This window comes from Podarcis filfolensis (assembly GCF_964270895.1).
Source record: "Podarcis filfolensis genome assembly, chromosome: 8".
NCBI lineage: Eukaryota > Metazoa > Chordata > Lepidosauria > Squamata > Lacertidae > Podarcis > Podarcis filfolensis.
This window is the reverse complement of record NC_139611.1, coordinates 6606695-6627654: the sequence shown is the minus strand read 5'-3', so window position 1 is coordinate 6627654 and position 20960 is coordinate 6606695.

Here is a 20960-nt window from a genome sequence, read left to right as displayed (position 1 = left end):
TGCGCCACTGGAGCATGATTTCTGTTCTCATACTGAAGCAAAGTTCTTAACCCAAGGTACTATTTCTGGGTTGGCGGAGTCTGTAACCTGAAGCGTCTGTAACCCGAGGTACCACTGTAATTGCCTGGAAACCCTGGAGTCTCTCAACATTGTGGATTGGGGTGCTGTGGAACAGTATTTACTCAATATCCGGTGCTGTGAAGCTGCTGGAGGACCGGACCCACTTTCTCCATCGTTCTGGAGCAGCATCTTTAGCCATTACTCTGGGCACAAAGTTGGAGTGGTTTCAGACAAGGATAGGGCCAAAGATAAGTGGCAGAGAACCTGTGTTGCAGGATTAAAGTCCCCAAATTCAATCTCCAGGTAGGGCTGGGAGAGGTCCTGGTCTGAAATCCCACAGGACCACTGCCAGTCCATGCTCCTAAAAATATGGGAGAACTGCTCTGTTAACAATAATAGGGGTTTACTCCAGAATTGTCCCACTTGCTTCATTCACTTACTACAGGGCAGATGGATGGGAAGAAAGGAGGAGCAGAGCGGGAGCACAGGGAGTCTTAATTTTTTTTAAAAAAATTGCTCTGTGCATCCATTGTCCATTTCTAAAATTTTGATTTGTTTGATTAAACTCTTACAAGTAAGAAAATAAGCTCAAAGGTTAAGTAAGGACAACATGGAATGAAATTGACTGTAAAATGTAAACGTGAAGGAAAATTTGGTACAAAACTGATAAGAAAAAAAGAGTATTAAGATATAAGATTGTAAAAATAAGATAAAAATTAAGCAAAAGTAGTAAATATTTAAAGAACCAGAAGGGGAAGTTGAGGGAAGTCACGGGAAGGAGTTTTCTTCTCTCTCTCTCTTTTATATGACAAATGTTATATTGTGTTGTTTGATCATAGCTGTCAACTTTCCCTTTTTTTGCGGGAAATTCCCTTATTCCAGCGGCGTTTCCCGCTGCTTCCCGCTGCTATCCTGGATTGTTAGATATCCTGTAGACTGTCTGTGGGACAGGTGAGGCTGCTGATCCCTTATTTTCAAATCGGAAAGTTGACAGCTATGTGTTTGATTGAATATAAATTGTAAAAATGCAATAAAATCTTTGGAAAAACCCCCAACTCCCCCCCAATTTTTTTTATTGGTGTGTGCTTTTCTTTTTGTAAACCTACCAAAGAATAAAATAAAATAGGGATTAAGGGGTTTTCCTGGGTGGTGGAGGGCATGTATGCTGTGTCTTGTATGCAGGGGGTGGGGAGACAAAAATGAGGGGGTGATAGAGGGTCAGTTGCAAGGGAGTGAGAAATGTCCCTATTTTCCCCTGAGGAATGTTGGAGGTTATGCGCCCCCTACCCTATGAAAAGCATTATGCAGATTAGCGGTTTGCAGGAGGCAGGAGGCATGGGTCACCCGGCTGGTTTATGTTCCTTGTTGCCTGTGGCAGCGGAAGGGAAGGGTTAACACCTGCAGATCAGAAGGTGGGCATTTGTATGCGCCAGGCAGCCTAAGAGCAGCCTTTATATCCGCCTCACAAAGGCAATTCTCTGCAGTTGATATAAAAAGGTGTCAGTTCTGGTTTAAGTACTGTATTACCAGCAGAGATTTATCTGCTTCAAAGGAAGGCCTCACACCACCACCCAGGGAACTACAGCTCTCCTCCTTATCTCTCTCGCATATACTGGAGTATTTTCTCTGGTGGACTTTTGGGCTTGGAACAGACTCCCCCCCTCCCCTTTCTCTATCCTCTCCAATCGCTGCAATTTAAAGCAAAGAGCACACAAGCTGGCCTGGCTTGCCACAGAAATTCCAAATTGCTCCGTTTATCCAAGGACACGCCGTGGTCCTCTGTTGCTGGAAACCAGAAGAGGGGAGAGGACTCTTGTGCTTGGATCCTGCCCTTGGGGTTCCCACAGGCATCTGTTTGGCCACCATGGGAACATTGGCCTAATCCAGGAGGGCTGTTCTGATGTTCTGATGGATGGGATCCACTCCTGGATAGGGTGGTAAACGTAAATGTAAAGGGACCCCTGACCATTTGGTCCAGTCGTGGCCGACTCTGGGGTTGCGGCGCTCATCTCAATTTATTGGCTGAGGGAGCCGGCATACAGCTTCCGGGTCATGTGACCAGCATGACTAAGCCGCTTCTGGCGAACCAGAGCAGCGCACGGAAACGCTGTTTATCTTCCCGCCGGAGTGGTACCTATTTATCTACTTGCACTTTGACGTGCTTTTGAACTGCTAGGTTAGCAGGAGCAGGGACCGAGCAACGGGAGCTCACCCCGTCGCGGGGATTCGAACTGCCGACCTTCTGATCGGCAAGCCCTAGGCTCTGTGGTTTAACCCACAGCACCACCTGTGTCCCATGATGGGGTGGTAGTCAGTGTCTTAAATGGCAGCAGGTTGGGATAGACAGATGGGTAGAAGAAGCCATAAAGAATATATGGGACTTCCATATCTGAATGCTATTGTCAGGGTTGGAGTCAGGCTTACGTCAGCAACAAAAGCAATAAATCACTTGAGGCAATGCAGTTAAATCTTTATTCAAGGAAAGAAACCACAGCTCATGCCTGTTAGGATTCTTGCTTCATGTTTGCAGTCATGGGATTGTTGTCTATCACATGGCGGTGTATGTTTTCATTCCACAGTGTGGGAAGTGACGGAGACAGGATGTTTTGGTATTACTGTGTTCCTGTGATGTGGGAATATTGTCCTTTGTTCTTTCTCTTTGCTGTCTGATGAGAAAGAGGAAGGAGCTAAGTCAGACTGCTCTGAGTGTATTATATGTAAATAAACGTAGTCTAGCCAAATGCTATGCTACTGAGTTTGTTATGCAAACAGCTAACACTCTGCTGTTCCTAAGCGTGCTAATGTCTCTTTGGTATCAGTTGCTGTGATGTTCAGGCTGGAGAAAGCTTTTGAAGCTCCCGAATGACCGTCTAGGAGGGAGACATCATGCCAGTTGGGCATGTGTCTCTGCCAGGGTCCTACACGCGAGTAGGACGGTCCTAACAATGCCTAGTGGTGTCAGCAACTTTTTCTAGGAGTTCTTGCCCTGCTGAAGCAGTTACGAGGCCTGAAGGTCTCTGCCTTGCCAGTGTCCACTCGGAAGAGTTGGAAGAGACCGCAAGCCAAGCATCATATAGTCAGACAATATTGTCTTGCAATGCAGGAATCGCAAAGCGTGTTCTCCTTCATGGAGAGCACGTGTTGCGGTGGGGTCTGCCGAGCCACCCCTCTGTTACCAGGCAGGGTCTCTAAAGATGGCCTGGGGCAGCGATTGGTTCACTGGGTTGCTGGGGTAAAAGTTATGTTGCAATTTTGGTGGGAGGGGTAAAATGTTTAAATACTCTGCACGCAGCCTGGAGCTTTCTCTTTGCTGCGTGCAATGGATCACCCGCCCACCCGCCCTAAAGTAAGGGGTTGTTGGATTGACCTTGCTATGCCTGTCATGGGGTCATCTGCCGTTGGGGCAGGGGCCTGGTAGGAATTTTGTCCATCTGGCTGATTGGCTGGGCCATTTGGTTTTTGCCTACTGTGTAGCAAATCGTCACAACTTGTAAGGTTGCGGCTAGGCATTGGTTATAAATTGGTGGGGGAGGGGTTAGGATAGGCTGGGCCTGCCCCTCCATGGTTGCTACGGAAAGGGAATTCCGTTAAAGGAATCCTGGGGCTTGCCATCTTTTCGTCCAATCCCTGGAATGGGACTAGGGCCGGCAAGCCTTCGGGGAGCATGCAGGTGAGAATTGAGGGTCTGTGACTCAGCTCCATTTCTCCCCGACTTGTTTTCCCGCACTGGCTTTCGGTGGTGCCCGGAAGTCAGTTCTGTCCCCAGGCGGGGGGACAGATAGTCTTAACCAATGCCTAAACAACCACTCACGGTTTTGTATTTAAATAAAGTTGTGGCCAAAATTATGCCAAAAATCTTAAACAAAAATTAAGTGTGCGTTGTGAGTTATTTGGGGGGTGGCTTGGGGACCTCAACACGCAACTAAAGAATCCCTGACCAATGGCCATCCAAACTCTTGTTTAAAAACCTCCAGTGAAGGAGAGTCCACCACCTTCTGAGTTGGTCCATTCCATTGCCAAACAGATGTTACCACCTGCTCTTACGGACCAGGACAGCTACCTGCAATTCTTGTATTTAGTAATTGGGATATTGATGGTGCTGGTTTTTTCCCCTGCATCATGAAATTTGTCAGGAGCTGGGGTTTTCTAATATGATTAAATCTCAGAGCTAGCAGACGTATTGCGTTCATGTCTGTGATGCCAACTTCATTTTTTCGCAGGTTTCGCAGTTTAATATGGAACTAATAAAATGTGAAAAACAGGTCTAATCACTTTGAAAGCAAAATAAGACAAAACAATAACGCAGCCTATATAAATCCAGAAGGGGTGGGTGTGCTAAGTGGGGAGGTGAAAAGAGATGAGACCTCTCTAGGCTCTTTAAGGTGCATCAAGAGATGTCTAGTGTCCAGGTCAAGGAAAGTAATATTACTACTCTATTCTGTCTTGGTCACAGAGCAAGACTAGAACTTGCAGACATCCAATGAAGCTGAATGTTGGAAGATTCAGAACAGATAAAAGAAAGGACATCTTTACACTGTGCAGAATTAAACAATGGAACTCCATCCCACTGGAGGCCTTAGTGACCATGGATTTGGATGGCTTTAAAAGAGGATTAGACAAATTCTAGTGGGATGGGGTGGGGCTAGCCCACCAATAAGTGGGTCCCAGATAGACATAGTCCAGTGGCTAATTTTGTAAAGGGAACTCCTTCGCCTCACTTTTAGATGAGATGCCCCAGTCATTCCAGCTGCCAGGACCTTGAGCCATGCCTCAGTTTCCCTGTTGTAAGCCCAGGCAAACAGATTCTTCAAAAGAATGGTACTCTTCTTCAATAGAAATAGAATATCCTCCTAAATGTTAATCAAATTCCTAACAGAAACTGAGTTACGCTGTGTATTTTCCAAATGATGTGAACAGGATGGTGGTTTTATAAATATATATCTCCCATACATTTCTTTCCATGCTTTTCCACGGAGGCACATAAATTTTCTTTGCCTGCACAATGCATTTTATGAAGCGCGTAAAAATACCAGATAGAAATTATCTGTTTTCCCCGTCCAGCATGTCACTTTTTGGCAAATAGATAACAAGAATCTGTTTCATTCTTTCCCTGTTTGCTGCTGAACGGCCCACTATAAATTGAGAAATGGCTGGAAAAACCATTTCTCTCTTGGAAAAGCCCTCCCCTCAACATGCTATTGTGAGCAGCATTAAGTACAAGAGACTCCTCTTATGACTTGCCCAGAAGGCGAACGAATCCGATTTCCTTGCTGATCTGGCTTCCTGCTCTCATTCGGATGGAGAGAACAGCCTGGAACCACGTGAGGGTCTTTCCACTGTGTATTTTCCACATGTGGATATTCAAGAAGAACAATTACACCGGATTTAAAGGAGAGGCCACGAGACAAGTTGGCTGTCTGTGAAAGGGGCTGATTGGCAGCTCCCAATCCCATTCCATCAAAAGTGCAGCACAAATACTTTACTTTCTGTCTAATTCAGAATCTGTAGCCATGCCAGGGTGATTTAAGGAATTAGCCAAGAAAGGATATTGTGACTAAACAGGGAGAATTTTCTGCCGGCAAGAACCATTAGACAGTGGAACGGACTCACTCAGAAGGAGGTGAGCTTCATTGGAGGGTTATAAACAGCCTGACTAAACCTTAGGAAAAACTTACTGATGGTAAAAAACTGACAATGTAACAGACAACCTCATCAGAAGGTTTCAACAGAAGTTGCGGGGCACATGTCTCAGGGATTGTTTAGCTGCGAATCCTATGACCAGATGAGTCTTTCCAACTCTACACTGGATTTATGAAGGGTGTGACGATCGGGGACTAGATGGCCCTTTTGGTCCCTTCCAACCTTTCAGTTCTAAAATTCTATCTATGATACAGAATTGAGTGGTTTAGCTGTCATGGCTCCCACAGGGCTGGCCCCAAGAGGGCATGGAGATCTGCACCACACAGATCTAGGAATAAACGATGTGGATTTGAGAGACTTGTACAAAGGGGTTCTGTTTGACATGCAGAAGGCTCCTGTTTCAATCTCCACCATCTCCATTTGTGACTCGAAAAGACTCGCTGTCAGAAACTCCCAGTCAGTGTAGACAATATGTAGAACAATGCAACAGAGGTGGGTGCCATAATGTTGGAAAGAAGCAAGGGAAGGCTAAGGGAGAAAGGGAAGAGAGAAGGCAGAATGGCAAAGGTTTGAGGCAGAAAGGGGCTTCCGTGGATGTCAGAAGGTGTAGGGTGGTGTGGTCCCAAATGGGTTCCAAACAACTAATGCCCTTTGGCTGTTCTGGCTTACTATGGGCTAATGGAACTGGTCTAGTCACATCACTTAGTCATCAGAACCTGAGAAAATAATCTGCTGGATCAACTCCATCAATTCCAGAATTCTGTTCTCACAGTGGCCAACCAGATGTCCCAAAGGGGAAACCTTCACGAAGGACCTAAGCACAACAACCCTCTCCTGTGGTTTCCAGCAGCTGGTATTCAGAAACATCGGTGCCTCTGACCATGGTGGTGGAGCATGGCCATCATGCCCTAGTGGTCATTGGTAGTCATTTCCTCCAGGAATTTGTCTAAACTAGGGCCCTGCAGGACTTGATCTCCTTCTGCAGGGCCTGTAGGACAGAGCTATTCTGCCTGGCCTTCAATTTGAATTAGCCTGATCCTCTATTCCCTTTTCCCTTTCCTCTTCTATGAAGAAACCCTTTCTGGGACCCCACATTTAAATTCTTCCCTGGTCTCCTTGCTGGTCCTAGTAGGACCAACTTGGCCAGTTAGCCCTGGTGATCATTTGATGTCTACTGACTGGGTCCCTGTCAAAATAATGACCCCTGAATTTTTGAATTTTATTGATATTGATGCTGCATTTTATGTTGTATTTTATGCTGTTTTAAAGTCACATTTTAATCAATGTTCTATATTTGCTATTATCTGCCCTGAGCCCGGTTTTTAAACCTGGAAGGGCAGGGTATAAATAAAAATTTATTATTATTATTTATTATAAACCAAATTTAAAGCCATCTACGTTGATGTCCATCAAGGTCTCCTGTGGGAGCAAGTTCCATAGTTTAACTATCTGCTGTGTGACAAGCAATTTCTTTGCATAATGTGAGAATCCAATCTTCAAAGAAACATGGATGAACGCTATGGAATAGTCTCTGGTCCAAGTCTCCCTTGAAGTCTGTTTGGGTTGGATCCAGAAGGCCAGTCTCAAAACTTGTTTTGAGAAGGCACTGGACTTCCAAGTGATGTTACCAAAGAAAGAAGTCCGTGACCCTTTACTGCTGGAGAAAATGTGGAGAGCAAGGCTCATTTCTTGCGTGTGTGGTGGGAATGCAAGGTGGTTAACCAATTTTGATCCTGGGTGTTGTCTTTTATATCAAATACCACTCAAGAAAACTTGCTTCCTGACCACTCTTTGGCTTCTCATTCCTTGTCATGGCAGGGGTATTTAAATACCACCTGATAAATGCCACTCAGTAAACAAGATTGTAATTTGGCACACTGGTTTGCAGTCAGGGACCCCTGACTGTTAAGTCCAGTCGCGGACGACTCTGGGGTTGCAGCGCTCATCTCACATTATAGGCCGAGGGAGCCGGTGTTTGTCCGCAGACAGTTTCTGGGTCATGTGGCCAGCATGTCTAAGCCGCTTCTGGTGAACCAGAGCAGCACACGGAAACGCCATTTACCTTCCCACCGGAGCAGTACCTATTTATCTACTTGCACTTGATGTGCTTTCGAACTGCTAGTTTGACAGGAGCAGGGACTGAGCAACAGGAGCTCACCCCGTCGCGGGGATTCAAACCGCCAACCTTCTGATCAGCAAGCCCTAGGCTTTGTGGTTTAGACCACAGTGCCACCCGCGTCACTTAACTGTTTTTTCAGTATCTACATGCTCTTGTATAATGATAATACAGTGGTACCTCTGGATGTGAACGGGATCCTTTCTGGAGCCCCGTTCGCATCCTGAAGCAAACGTAAGACGCGTCTACGCATGTGCAGGTCGCGTTTCGCCGCTTCCGTGCATGTGTGTGATGTCATTTTGAGCATCTGCACATGTGCAAGCAGCAAAATCCAGAAGTAGCATGCTCCGTTACTTCCGGTTCACCGCGGAGCGCAACCCGAAAATATTTAAGCTGAAGCGTATTCATCCCGAGGTATGACTGTAATAATAATAATAGTAGTACAGTGGTACCTCGGGTTAAGAACTTAATTCGTTCTGGAGGTCTGTTCTTAACCTGAAACTGTTCTTAACCTGAAGCACCACTTTAGCTAATGGGGCCTCCTGCTGCCACCACACCGCCGCTGCACGATTTCTGTTCTCATCCTGAAGCAAAGTTCTTAACCCGAGGTACTATTTCTGGGTTAGCAGAGTGTAACCTGAAGCGTATGTAACCTGAAGTGTATGTAACCCGAGGTACCACTGTAGTAGTAGTTTTAAAAGGAATAAAACAAAAGGCACTGTCCACTGTGTGAAAAAGGACTTTCTTTTACTTTCCAAGTTTTAGGTGACTCTGGGAAAGTGTGCGCAGGAGTGTGCAGCCAAGAGCAGCTGTCCAGGCCCCTCAGAGTTAACAGAGCTGGCCTCACCAGTGTTCTTTGGTAGTCCCGAATTTCAGAGTTTCCAATCCATCACTGCAGGCAGATTGTAAAGCGTGAGAGAGAGAACCTGGGGAAATGATGATCTTTTTACGGCTCTGAGCTATAGAAGCAGGTATGCATTTGTACCGAGGGAAAGGAGAGATGGAGGCATTATCTCATCTCTGAGAGGAAGTTGCAAGGCGCGAACTGAACCAGGATGGAGCTGTGCAGTGGGAGGGGGGCAAGGTCTTTGGCTTCCCTTCCCTCCCTCGACAGATCCCTGCTGATGGCAAGCATCACGATCCAGCTGAGGCCAGGAATGTGTGCTTCATTAGGGAGCCTGGGACTCCTTGCGCAGGTGAGTCCGTGCCTGCAGGAAACAAAGCACAAAGAAGAAGATCTCGCCACACCCCTCTCAGAGGACAAGCAGGGTGTGTGTGTGAATGCACCTGGCTTGGTGTCCAGAGACTCATACTGAAGCTTAGAAAAGCCTCCAGCCCTCCTGAGGGCACCAGAGCTCTCCACACCTGCAGAACAGCCCACAGGCGCTGGAGAAGAAGACTTGGGAAGACCATCTTTCTTCCTCAGCTGCGGTGAAAGTTACAAGCAAATACGTTCTGTGCATGGAAATATGGTTGCCATAAAACTTTATGGCCCAGTTTCCCGTGACCCAACCTGGCCATGATCTCATAGTCCATTGAAAACAAGTGCATCATCTGCTCACTGGAAGTCTGGAGAGCTTTTTTCTTTACCCTGCTGTGCTCCAGGCAGCTCAGATTCTTAGCTCTATGGACCGTGGTCTGATACTGCTCTGCCAGCTGGGGGTAGTCTGTGGCTATCTCAGTCAGGGAACCCCCATGACTGTGCATGAGTCACCTAGCTCTGAGGGGCAGTTAAGGTGCCCCCAAGCCCTTTGGGGCTTCATGGAGAATATATGAAGAGCCTGTTGGATCAGGCCAGTGGTCCAGCATCCTTTTCTCACAGTGGCCAACCAGACCCTTGTGGGAAACCAGCAAACAAGGTTCAAGCACAAGAGCAACTCTCCCCTCCTGTAGTTTCCAGCAGCTGGTATTCATAGCCATCATGCCTTATAGACCTCTCCTCCTCCATGAATTTGTCTAATCCTCTTCTAAGTCGGAAGTTCGGTCCAGTATACCTGAAGGAGCATCTCCACCCCCATCGTTCTGCCCGGACACTGAGGTCCAGCTCCGAGGGCCTTCTGGCGGTTCCCTCACAGCGAGAAGCCAAGTTACAGGGAATCAGACAGAGGGCCTTCTTGGTAGTGGCACCCGCCCTGTGGAACACCCTCCCACCAGATGTCAAAGAGAACAACAACTACCAGACTTTTAGAAGACATCTGAAGGCAGACCTGTTTAGAGAAGCTTTTAATGTTTAATAGGTTATTGTATTTTAGTGTTCTGTTGGAAGCCGCCCAGAGTGGCTGGAGAAACCCAGCCAGATGGGCGGGGTATAAATAATAAATTATTATTATTATTAGTAGTAGTAGTAGTAGTAATCACCATGTTAACTATCCAGACTGGTCCTACGTGAGCCAGAAAAAAGCCAGGGAAGTCCCCAAGTAGGCGTTCCGTCACAGAAGGAAAAAAGAAAGAGGGGGAGGGAATCAAGTTCTTCGGTTCTTAGCAGTGGCCCAGGACCAGGCTTCTTTTCTTCCCAACGTAGCCAAGCAGCTCAAAATCTTCCCTGGTCATTTTGCTGAGCTTTTCTGCCATCTCGAGCTGAGGCACACTGCAAATCAGCCTTGCTGCCGCTTGCTGTATGTACATATGGAATGAGGTTTATTTATGAGAGGGAAAGAAGCCATAAAGAAGACTTACGATGTCCAAGAGGCCCTGATTTATGGAACTGAAAACTTCAGACTGTTCGTCAGCTGAGGGAATGACAGCTTCTGACAGGTGTCCATGAATAAATCCAAAAGTTTTCCTGCTTGCAGCCGCCAGTGGCCAAATACTTCAGTTGATTTGAAAAGCCTCCACCTGCCATGGTCTTTAATACTTGAAAGAGGGAGGAGCGAGAAGGAGGTTGTGGCATGGAAATGGCTCTTCTCCCTCATAAAATCATAGGATTGCAGAGTTGGAAGGGACCCAACAGGTCATCTAGTCCAACCCCTGCAATTCAGGAATCACAAATGAGGAATCCCTGGCTGATGGCCATCCAATCTCTGCTGGAAACTTCTGGTGAAGGGGAGTCCACCCCTTTGGAGGTAGTCCATTACACTGTCAAAAAGTTCTTACTGTCAGGAAGTTTTTCCTCAGGTTTAGTCCAAATCTCATTTCTTGTTATTTGAATCCATCAGTTCGGGTCCCACCATCTGCAGCAGCAGAAAACAAACTTGCTCCATCTTCCGTGTGACATTCCTTCAGATATTTGAAGGTGGCTCTCCTATCACCTCTCAGTCTTCTCTTTTCCAGGCTAGACATGCCCAACTCCCTCAACCGTTCCTCATAAGGCCTGGTTTCCAGACCCTTGTTCATCCTGCGCATGTTCTCTGCGCATGTTCCAGCTTGTCAAGGTTCTTCTTATATTATGGTTACCAGACATCCCTGTTTCCCAGGGACAGTCCCCGGATTTACAAATCTGTCCCCGGACAAAATCCGTCCCCGGAATGTCCCCGGATTTCATTAATGTCCCCGGATGTATATTTTAAGTGTTGTAGATTTATTAGTAGGGAATGAATGTTGCGTGATTGGTTCAATGCCACAAGACACATTGGTTCAATGCCACAAGACACCAGCGTGACTACTGGTGAGGCAAAATGGCGGATGCCACGGCAGCGAGCAACTCCTGAAGCCAGCCAGAGCCAACTGCGCTACCAGGCTGGCTCAGGGCTGCTGAGACTGCTGCTGCCGCCGCCACTGCTGAGGGAGAACCGGGGACACCTCGCGCGTCAACTGGGGGAACTGCTGCCCCTCCATGACCCAAATCGAGCCAGGAGCAAGAGCACCCGGCCACCCAGCTGACTGCCCAGCGGCGCTTCAGGGCCGACGCAGGGAGAGGGAGGAGGGGAGGAGAAGGAAAAGAGAGAAAGAGGAAGGAGAAAGAAGAGGGGAGCCCTGACCTTGCTGCACCACTGAGGACGAGACGTAGGAGAGCACCAAGAGAGCAAGGACACGTGGCTGAGCCCAGGCCCAACCTGAGCCTACTCCATGGCAGCTAACACTCCAAGAGAGCAGGCCAGGGCCCAGAGGAAGGCCAAGCAACAGAGGAGACCACAGAAGAAAAGATATTACTTCTTAATTTTGTAAAAAATAACTTAAAAAAACCAAAACTTTTTTTCTCTCTTTTCAGCAAACTTTTTCAGCAGGGGCCGTTCCGCTGTCCCTCAGACTTTGTGGGAGGGCTGGACTATATTTTGGGGGGGGGGGAATGAACGAATTCCTATGCCCCACAAATAACCCAGAGATGTATTTTAAATAAAAGGACACATTCTACTCATGTAAAAAGATGCTGATTCCCGGACCGTCCGTGGGCCGGATTGAGAAGGCGATTGGGCCAAATCTGGCCCCCGGGCCTTAGTTTGCCTACCCATGCACTAGAGTTCTGTTGACACAACCTAGAGTTACGTTCACTTTTTTTCTCTGCTGCTGCTGCAACAGTGTTCTACTACTACTAAGACCCTAGAACAGATCCTTTCACTAAGAGCATACAGAAAGAATAAAAATATCTAGGACTCTCCAGATGGAAAACACTTCGCAGTGATAAATCAGGATAACCCTCCCTACCCCACAGACTTTTATCCCACTCTCTGATGGGCACTGACTTCACACAGGTCCCTGCTCCCCCCCATGCAGACCAAATAAAGGATGTATTGTGATTCCTGTATTGCCTATCTATGATTCTATGTATACTGCACATGAAGGACACAACATCCAGCATGACGCCTCCTGCTGAGTGTCTGCATCCCTAGAACATTTTATCCCTTTCTTGCTCGCCTCCTGTCCAATTAGCCCAGGCTGACAAAGGTCTAACTATGTAATCATGAAACTAGCCTTGCTCAAACAGTGGTGTGTTTATTCATGTGTGTTCCTGAGAAGTGACCTTGTTCAGCAGCAACTCCTGTCTTCATTAGCATTTGGCAATAGAAAATACTTCCTTTGCATACTTGACTTTGTCTTGATAAAAAAACACGCTGCACTTTACAGGAATAATGGTCTCTTTGTTTAGAGATTAGTGCTCAAGTTGTATTTAAATGGCTCCCAGAGAGAGCCCATAATCCTAAAAGGTACAAATCCCAATAGCATCAGTGCAGAACCGTAAGCAATGCTAAGTTTTTGTTGTGGGTTTGGAAGGTTAGTCTGGATGGTGCCCTTTCCAATTTTGGGGGGCCTGTACCCAGAGAGGGTTAAATCTAACTAGAGGAGATTGCAATAATTATTAATGATGATGATAATAATAATAATAATAATTAATAATAATAATAATAATTTATTTGTACCCCGCCCAACTGGCTGGGTCTCCCCAGCCACTCTGGGCGGCTTCCAACAAAGATTAAAAATACATTAAAATGTCACACATTAAAAACTTCCCTGAACAGGGCTGCCTTCAGATGTCTTCTAAATGTCAAGTAGTTGTTTATCTCTTTGACATCTGGTGGTAGGGCTTTCCACAGGGCGGGCGCCACTACCGAGAAGGCCCTCTGCCTGGTTCCCTGTAGCTTTGCTTCTCACAAGGAGGGAACCGCCAAAAGGCCCTCGGAGCTGGACCTCAGTGTCCGGGCAGAACGATGGGGGTGGAGACGCTCCTTCACGTATACTGGACGGAGGCTGAACTGCTTGGGGTTTCTTTGTAAAACAAGGACCTTAGCTGGCCAGTTGAGGGTCCTCATCAGCATCCCAAAAGAATGAGCTAGGTTGTAAGAGCTACAACCAAGTGATGGCATCCTTCAGACAAATGGATGGGTCTTCCCTCCACAAGCACCCATAGCTGCTAGGAAGGAGAACAATAGCCAGAGAGAGTGGGGGTGAGCTGAGCTGGAAGAAGTTTGGCAGCTAGAGACACAGAGCCATGCTAGTTCTGTGCTGAATCCAAAGCTGCAACTAATGGAGAAGAAATACCGTATTTTTCACTCTATAGGACGCAATTTCCCCCCTCCAAAAATTAAGGGGAAATGTGTGCGTGTCCTATGGAGCGGATGCAGGCTCCTTGGTGCTCCGGAGGCTTCGCGTTGCTTTCGCTGAAGCCTGGAGAGCACACCGACCCCTCTCGCTCTCCAGGCTTCAGGGATAGCCGCCTGAAGCCTCCGGAATGCAGCAGGAACTTGCGCTGCATTCCGGAGGCTTCGGGTTCCTTTTGCTGAAGCCGGGAGAGCAAGACTCTCCTGGCTTCAGCAGAGAGGGAGAGCTGCGCAGCACACCTCCCGAAGCGGGAGGAGAAATGGAAGGGGCTCCGTTTCTCCTGCCGCTTTGCTGAAGGGGCGCTGAGCAGAGAGGGGGAGATTTTTTTTTCTTGTTCTCCCCCTCTAAAACAAGGTGTGTCCTATGGTTAGGTGCAGCCTATAGAGCGAAAAATACGGTATATGTTGGGGAGTGAATGCTGTGAGCACCTCAGTCTTATGCTCAGGTTGTGTGTTGTCAGCATCTGTCTCGAGGGGCAATGGAGTGCGCCTCCAGGGATGAAAGCAAACTGCCGCATTAGCTGCACCAAAGTGACCTCCCTGGGGCACAAGCCATCCTGGTCTGCCCAAATGACAAGACCCCACTGATGTGGTCCAAAGGAAAGCAGAGCAAAACAGTTAGCACCAGCTTAGCTGTAGGAGTTGCTGGAAGAGGTGTACACTATCCAACCGCCTTAGGGACTCCACTCTGGATTTGTGTATGACTTACACTCCTTAGTGGGACGTGGGTGGCGCTGTGGGTTAAACCACAGAGCCTACGACTTGCCGATCAGAAGGTCGGCGGTTCGAATCCCCGTGACGGGGTGAGCTCCCGTTGCTGGGTCCCTGCTCCTGCCAACCTAGCAGTTTGAAAGCACGTCAAAGTGCAAGTAGATAAATAGGTACCACTCCGGCGGGAAGGTAAACGGCGTTTCCGTGCGCTGCTCTGGTTCGCCAGAAGCGGCTTTGTCATGCTGGCCACATGACCCGGAAGCTGTACGCCGGCTCCCTCGGCCAATAAAGCGAGATGAGCGCCGCAACCCCAGAGTCGGTCACGACTGGACCTAATAGTCAGGGGTCCCTTTACCTTTACCTTACACTCCTTAGCCTTTTCTTATCCCAAAGATATCCCACATGGCAGGGGAGGTTTGGGACCAGCGTTTTCCTTCTCCTAGGTTGATGGGTCTCATCTGCACCTCACTTCCCTCTTCAGTGCATGCAGAAACCACCTTCTTTACGGTTGGATCCACTCTTGATCTCATCTACTCATTCTGCCAGAGCCTGTCTTCACATGCAGGGGGAAGGCTTTAACTCAGTAAGGGTTTGAGACCTATTGGCTACCCTCACCTGGTTTAGCTGGGCAGTCAAAGCCATTCCTGGGGGTGTGGCCGCCGTTGCACGCTAGCAGCTTCTATGAGCTGTGTAAATAAAACCAGATATCCTAAAGACACCAGTCTCTGTAGATCTTCATGGTAAGGAAGCCAAAACCTAGATAAGCACCTTGAACCCGAGGAGTGCCTCAGCCCCTCAGAGACTGAGGTGGTGTGTAATGCTATCAGTGGCAGACCTTCAGGTCTCAATTTTCAGTGGCGCCCCCTGCCTCTCACCTTCCATTCTACGTCATAGTTGCGGCGCCCCATGAAGCAGCCCTGCAGCTCTGCACCCAGGCTGACCGAACCAGTGGTAGCCTAAATCTGCCTCTGATGCTATTATTGCGATAAAGCAAAGGCCAGCAGGCCAGCATCCTCTTGCCAAAAACAGAAGCTCCCTGTTTTCAGTTGAGCTTTGTTTGAGCAACACGAGCTTCCTGTCCTCTGGAGGGTTCAGACAGCCTTGACCCTGCCTTCTGGCTTGTCCTGTGGCTCTAGCCTTGGCTCACCTCTGACTATTGCTCCTAGCCAAGCCCTGGCATCATGAACATTAGATGCTGGTCCAGATTTGGGCAGCCCAGGGCAGATTCACATCAGCATCACCTCTCTACTGTCTGGAACAGAGAAGCAACTCTGTGCTGCCTGGGGCTCAGAGAAAGGATGGCATGTGCACAGAACAGGGGTCAGCAAACTTACCGTGCCTCGAGCCAGTGTCTCCAGTGCTGATTGCATGGCAGGTCGGAGGGCGGGGGAGCACATGCCCATACGCGTGCACACACACTATTTCCAGCGCACTTCTGGGTCGGAGGAGCACCGGAAATAGCTTGTGTGCATGTGCACGGGCCTCCTCTGACCCGGTTGTGCACCGGAAATACCGTATTTTTCGCTCTATAAGATGCACTTTTCCCCTCCTAAAAAGTAAGGGGAAATGTGTGTGTCTCTTATGGAGCGAATGCAGGTGGGAGGCTCTGCTCAGCGCTCCCTTTAAAGAGCTGCACACACACTCCGTGCGCTCTTTAAAGGGAGCGTGGCTCTTGGGGGAGCCTTAGGCACGCGCAGCCTCTCGCGGGCAGGGGATGAAGGCTCCCCTTGCCCTGGAGAGGCTGTGTGTGGCCAAGCAAGAAGCCAGGACAGCCAGCGGGATTGCTGCACAGCGCTCCCTCTAGCTGTTCTAGTTTCTGGCATAGCCGCGCCAAGCCTCCGCAGGGCAGCGGGGAGCCTTCATCCCGCTGCCCTGCGGAAGCTTCGCACGACTATCCCTGGCTTTTGCTCTGAGCCTTCCCCCACCTCCCAGAAAAGCCCCCAAGAGCCGCGCTCCCTTTAAAGAGCGCACGGCTCTTGCGGGAGGTGGGGGGAAAGCCAGTAGGCTTGCTTTCACTGAAGCCAGGAGGGCAAGAGGGATCAGTGCGCACCAATCCCGCTTGCTCTCCTGGCTTCAGGGATAGCCCCACAAGGCCTCCTGAGTGAAGATGGAGGAGTGCTCCCTCTTAGCTCAGGATGCTTTGCGTTGCTTTCTTATTTATTGTTTTCCTCTCCTAAAAACTAGGTGCGTCCTATGGTCCGGTGCATCTAATAGAGCGAAAAATACGGTAATGCTTGCGCATGCGCAAATAACGCTTGCGCATGTGCACAAGCTATTTCCGGTGCTCCTCTGATCTGGAAGCGGGCAGCCGCGCAGCGCCAATAAGAGCGGGCAGCGGCAGCAGATGGCGGGGGTTACCGCAGGCCGGATAATCGAGTCCCCTGAGCCTTATCCGGCCCGCAGACCTTAGTTTGGGGACCCCGGCATAGAATAACAAGGCAACTTGGGAGAGAAACCAGCCAAGATGGGAACTGGCCACCTCCCACTGATCTAGACAAGTGGTTCCCAAAATGAGCACACGTACACAAGAGGAGGGAAGCATGTGGGCATGCGTCCCTGCTTTGATTTTGTGCCTCTCAGCAATAAATTTACAAACCCTTTAAATGCATGAAGCCAGCCCTTCCCTCGGGAAAGGCAGGTGGAGGCAGAAGCTTTAGGAAAGGCATCACCACATCAGCCTGGGTGTGGGGTGGGGTGTTCATGTTTCTCCATCTACATGGATATAGGTGACTCATCTGTTTATCAGACAGCCTTGCCCTTCTCGCTGACTTCGCAAGAGCAGGAGGCTTCTGTGCTCCGTTTATGCCACACAGGAAGAATGCTCCAGGTGAGTCCTTGAAGCCATGTGCCAAGTGGTCCTTGAAGCATCATCATGCCCAGTGCCTCCTCCCCTGCTCCATTCACAAATATTGTTTTCGTGTGCCTGTGGGAATTATACTGTGGAAGGAAAGGGAAACTCAGTCCCGCATTGATGGGGCTGGATCAACATCATGTGCTCCCATAAGCCCTATTTATCGACTTATTTATGCACCATTTGATATTTATTGTTATTATTTTATATTCTTTATTGGAAGATAAAAAGTACATAATTGCAAGTGCACAGAGCAAAATAAGACACACAAAAAGAAGGAAAAGAAATAAAACACATGTAGAAAACAAAACAGAACCAAAAAACCATTTATATACATTACAATACAGTGGTATCTTGGGTTACATATGCTTCAGGTTACATACGCTTCAGGTTACAGACTCCGCTAACTTAGAAATAGTACCTCGGGTTAAGAACTTTGCTTCAGGATGAGAACAGAAATCGTGCTCTGGCAGTGCGGCGGCAGCAGGAGGCCTCATTAGCTAAAGTGGTGCTTCAGGTTAAGAACAGTTTCAGGTTAAGAACAGACCTCCAGAACGAATTAAGTACTTAACCCCAGGTACCACTGTAATTACATTATTGTAGTTAACCAGACCTTAACCTAATACGGTATTTATAAAAATGAATTTGCCATGGACAAATTTAACAATATTTGGAATTCATTTACAACATTTGATCGTTTAAAAAACCTATCAAAGTGGGAAAAGATAGAACAATAAAGTTATCAATAGGAAAAATTATCAGCAATCATCTTAAGACTTTTGAAAAGTTAGAATAACAATAGACTAAAAACAGATGAAAGCTCTTATGGGCTTTCTAAACATCCAGGCAGCAGAGGCAGTTTTAGGGCAGCGCGACTGGTTTGGCTGCACTGGGCACCAGCTCTGCAAGGGGCACCCCTATGAGAGCCCAAAGATTTGAGAGCCCAAAGTCTGCCACTGCAGGCAGGTTTGTCTACCTAAACAAGAATGCTTTTAACAGGTGCCAGAAAGTGAACAGCAAAGGTTCCTTCCTGGTGTCAATAGGCAGGGAGCTCCAAAGTGTAGTGATGGTTGCCAACTGGGATGGCTTTATAAGAGGCTCATCAGACAAATTCATGGAGGAAGAGAGGGCGATCGATGACTACTAGCCACAACAGCTATGCTCTGCCTCTATGGTTGGAGGCAGCAATGTTCCTGAATACCAGCTTCTGGAAACCGCAGGATGATAGAGGATTCTTGCTCTCAAATCCTGTTTGCTGGTTTCCCATTGGGGGATCTGGTTGATCTCCGTGAGAGCAGCATGCTAGACTAGATGGGCCAGTAGCCCGATCCAGCAGGCTGTTCGATTCTTCTGTACTTAAAAATAGCAATAAATGCCATTTAATCACATAAAAAGTTGTTAGCGCCTTTCTAGAATGGCCACTGTGGTAGTCGGGAAGCCTTTCCTTCCTGCTCCTGGGTCATCAAGGTAAAGGTAAAGGGACCCCTGACCATTAGGTCCAGTCGTGGCCGACTCTGGGGTTGTGGCGCTCATCTCGCTTTATTGGCTGAGGGAGCCGGCGTACAGCTTCCGGGTCATGTGGCCAGCAGGACTAAGCCGCTTCTGGCAAACCAGAGCAGCGCACGGAAACGCCGTTTACCTTCCCGCTGGAGTGATACCTATTTATCTACTTGCACTTTGACGTGCTTTCGAACTGCTAGGTTGGTAGGAGCAGGGACTGAGCAACGGGAGCTCACCCCGTCGCGGGGATTCGAACCGCCGACCTTCTGATCGGCAAGCCCTAGGCTCTGTGGTTTAACCCACAGCAAAGCCACACACAAAACCCAGAGCTTTAGAAAATATTAAGTCTTTTGCGGCAATGACAAGCCCCATCCCCAGTGAAACGACTCCTGAAACACCACAATGTCCTGAAACGGCCACTCTCAAATTTCCAAATGCGGTGGCGTTTCCTGTCCCTGTTGACATCCTGCAGGAGACCTGGAGAAAAGAGCTTCCGGAGAGTGCCTGTGCTGCTTATTTGCATTAATCATTTGAGTTCTGCTTTGTATTTTTCACTTAGGTTGTGATTTCCGTATGCCAGCATCATCCTCTGAGTCAGAAAAATGACTCAGTGTTATAAATAAGTGAATGAATGAATGAAGGCAGTTCTTGGAAGCAGAAGGACATGGGTCCCGCCTCCTGATGTCCATTCCAATAGGAAGAATGCCTCTGGGGTGGAGTGGGTGGGGGAAAGCAGCATTCTGGGAGCAGATCACTGCCCCACTCAGCTGTGTCATAGGGAGAGCTTGGCACATACAGCTGTGTTGTGAGGCTTCTGCTCAGACAGAGGTTTGGGGGGCTAGAGTAAGGTAAAGGGACCCCTGACCATTAGGTCCAGTCGTGGCCGACTCTGGGGTTGCGGCGCTCATCTCCCTTTATTGGCCGAGGGAGCCGGCGTACAACTTCCGGGTCATGTGGCCAGCATGACTAAGCCGCTTCTGGTGAACCAGAGCAGCGCACGGAAACACCGTTTACCTTCCCGCCGGAGTGGTACTGTCAGGGAACTGCCATCGGAGACAAGAGTGGAGGTAAGGCTCCCCAACGATGCAGGAGAAGGGACCAGCAGGGAGAGAGAGAACACTTCCTTTGGGGAAGGAAATCGGCGTGACACCAGGAAGAAAGGGGAGCAGGGAAGGACTTCGGAGAGATGGCTCCAAGACTCTTCCGCAGAGGCCAGCGGGGAGAGCCCAGGACCTCCGCTGGCCACGCCCACTCTGCGCAGAAGACTTCCGTGCAGGGAAGCTAGGCGGAGACTTGGTGTCAAGGAGCTTTTATGTTGGAAGAAGTTCAGGAAACGCCCACTGACGGATTCTGCCAGTGACTGACACAGCCACGGTGAAAGGGCTGCCCAGCCAGGGAAAGGTTTAGCCAGACAACGTTGCCTAGAGCAGCAGCCCCCTTACGCACGAGCAACCCCAATTCCCTTTACAGGTACCTATTTATCTACTTGCACTTTGACGTGCTTTCGAACTGCTAGGTTGGCAGGAGCAGGGACTGAGCAACGGGAGTTCACTCCGTTGCAGGGATTCGAACTGTTGAGCATCTGCTCGGCAAGCCCTAGGCTCGGTGGTTTAACCCACAGCGCCACCCGCGTCCCAAAGTTGGGGGGCTATGGAGGGTCATAAAAGGCAATGGTTTCCATTGTTTTTTGGGTCCCCATCTCCTTGGTTCCATAAACTCATCTCCAGTACCCCCTACCCTATAAAAAAAAGGATTATTCAGAATAGTGGTTTTCATTACATGGCAATCCAGCTGGGTACTTCATGGCTGCCATGACAACCATGTGGCTCTTGTGGGAATGTTAAGAATAGAAGGAGAGGATATATTGATTAGGACCCTCGTATTTACAGGACCACCTCTCCTGGTGTGCCCTGCAGAGGGCCTTAAGGTCCATGAATAATCATAGTTTAGAGGTCCCAGGCCCTAAGGAAGTCAGATTATCCTCCACCAGGGCCAGGGCCTTTTCAGTGATGGCTCCGACCTGGTGGAATGCTCTGTCCCATGAGACCAGGGCCCTGCAGGATTTAACTTCCTTCCGCAGGGCCTGTAAGACAGAGCTCTTCCACCTGGC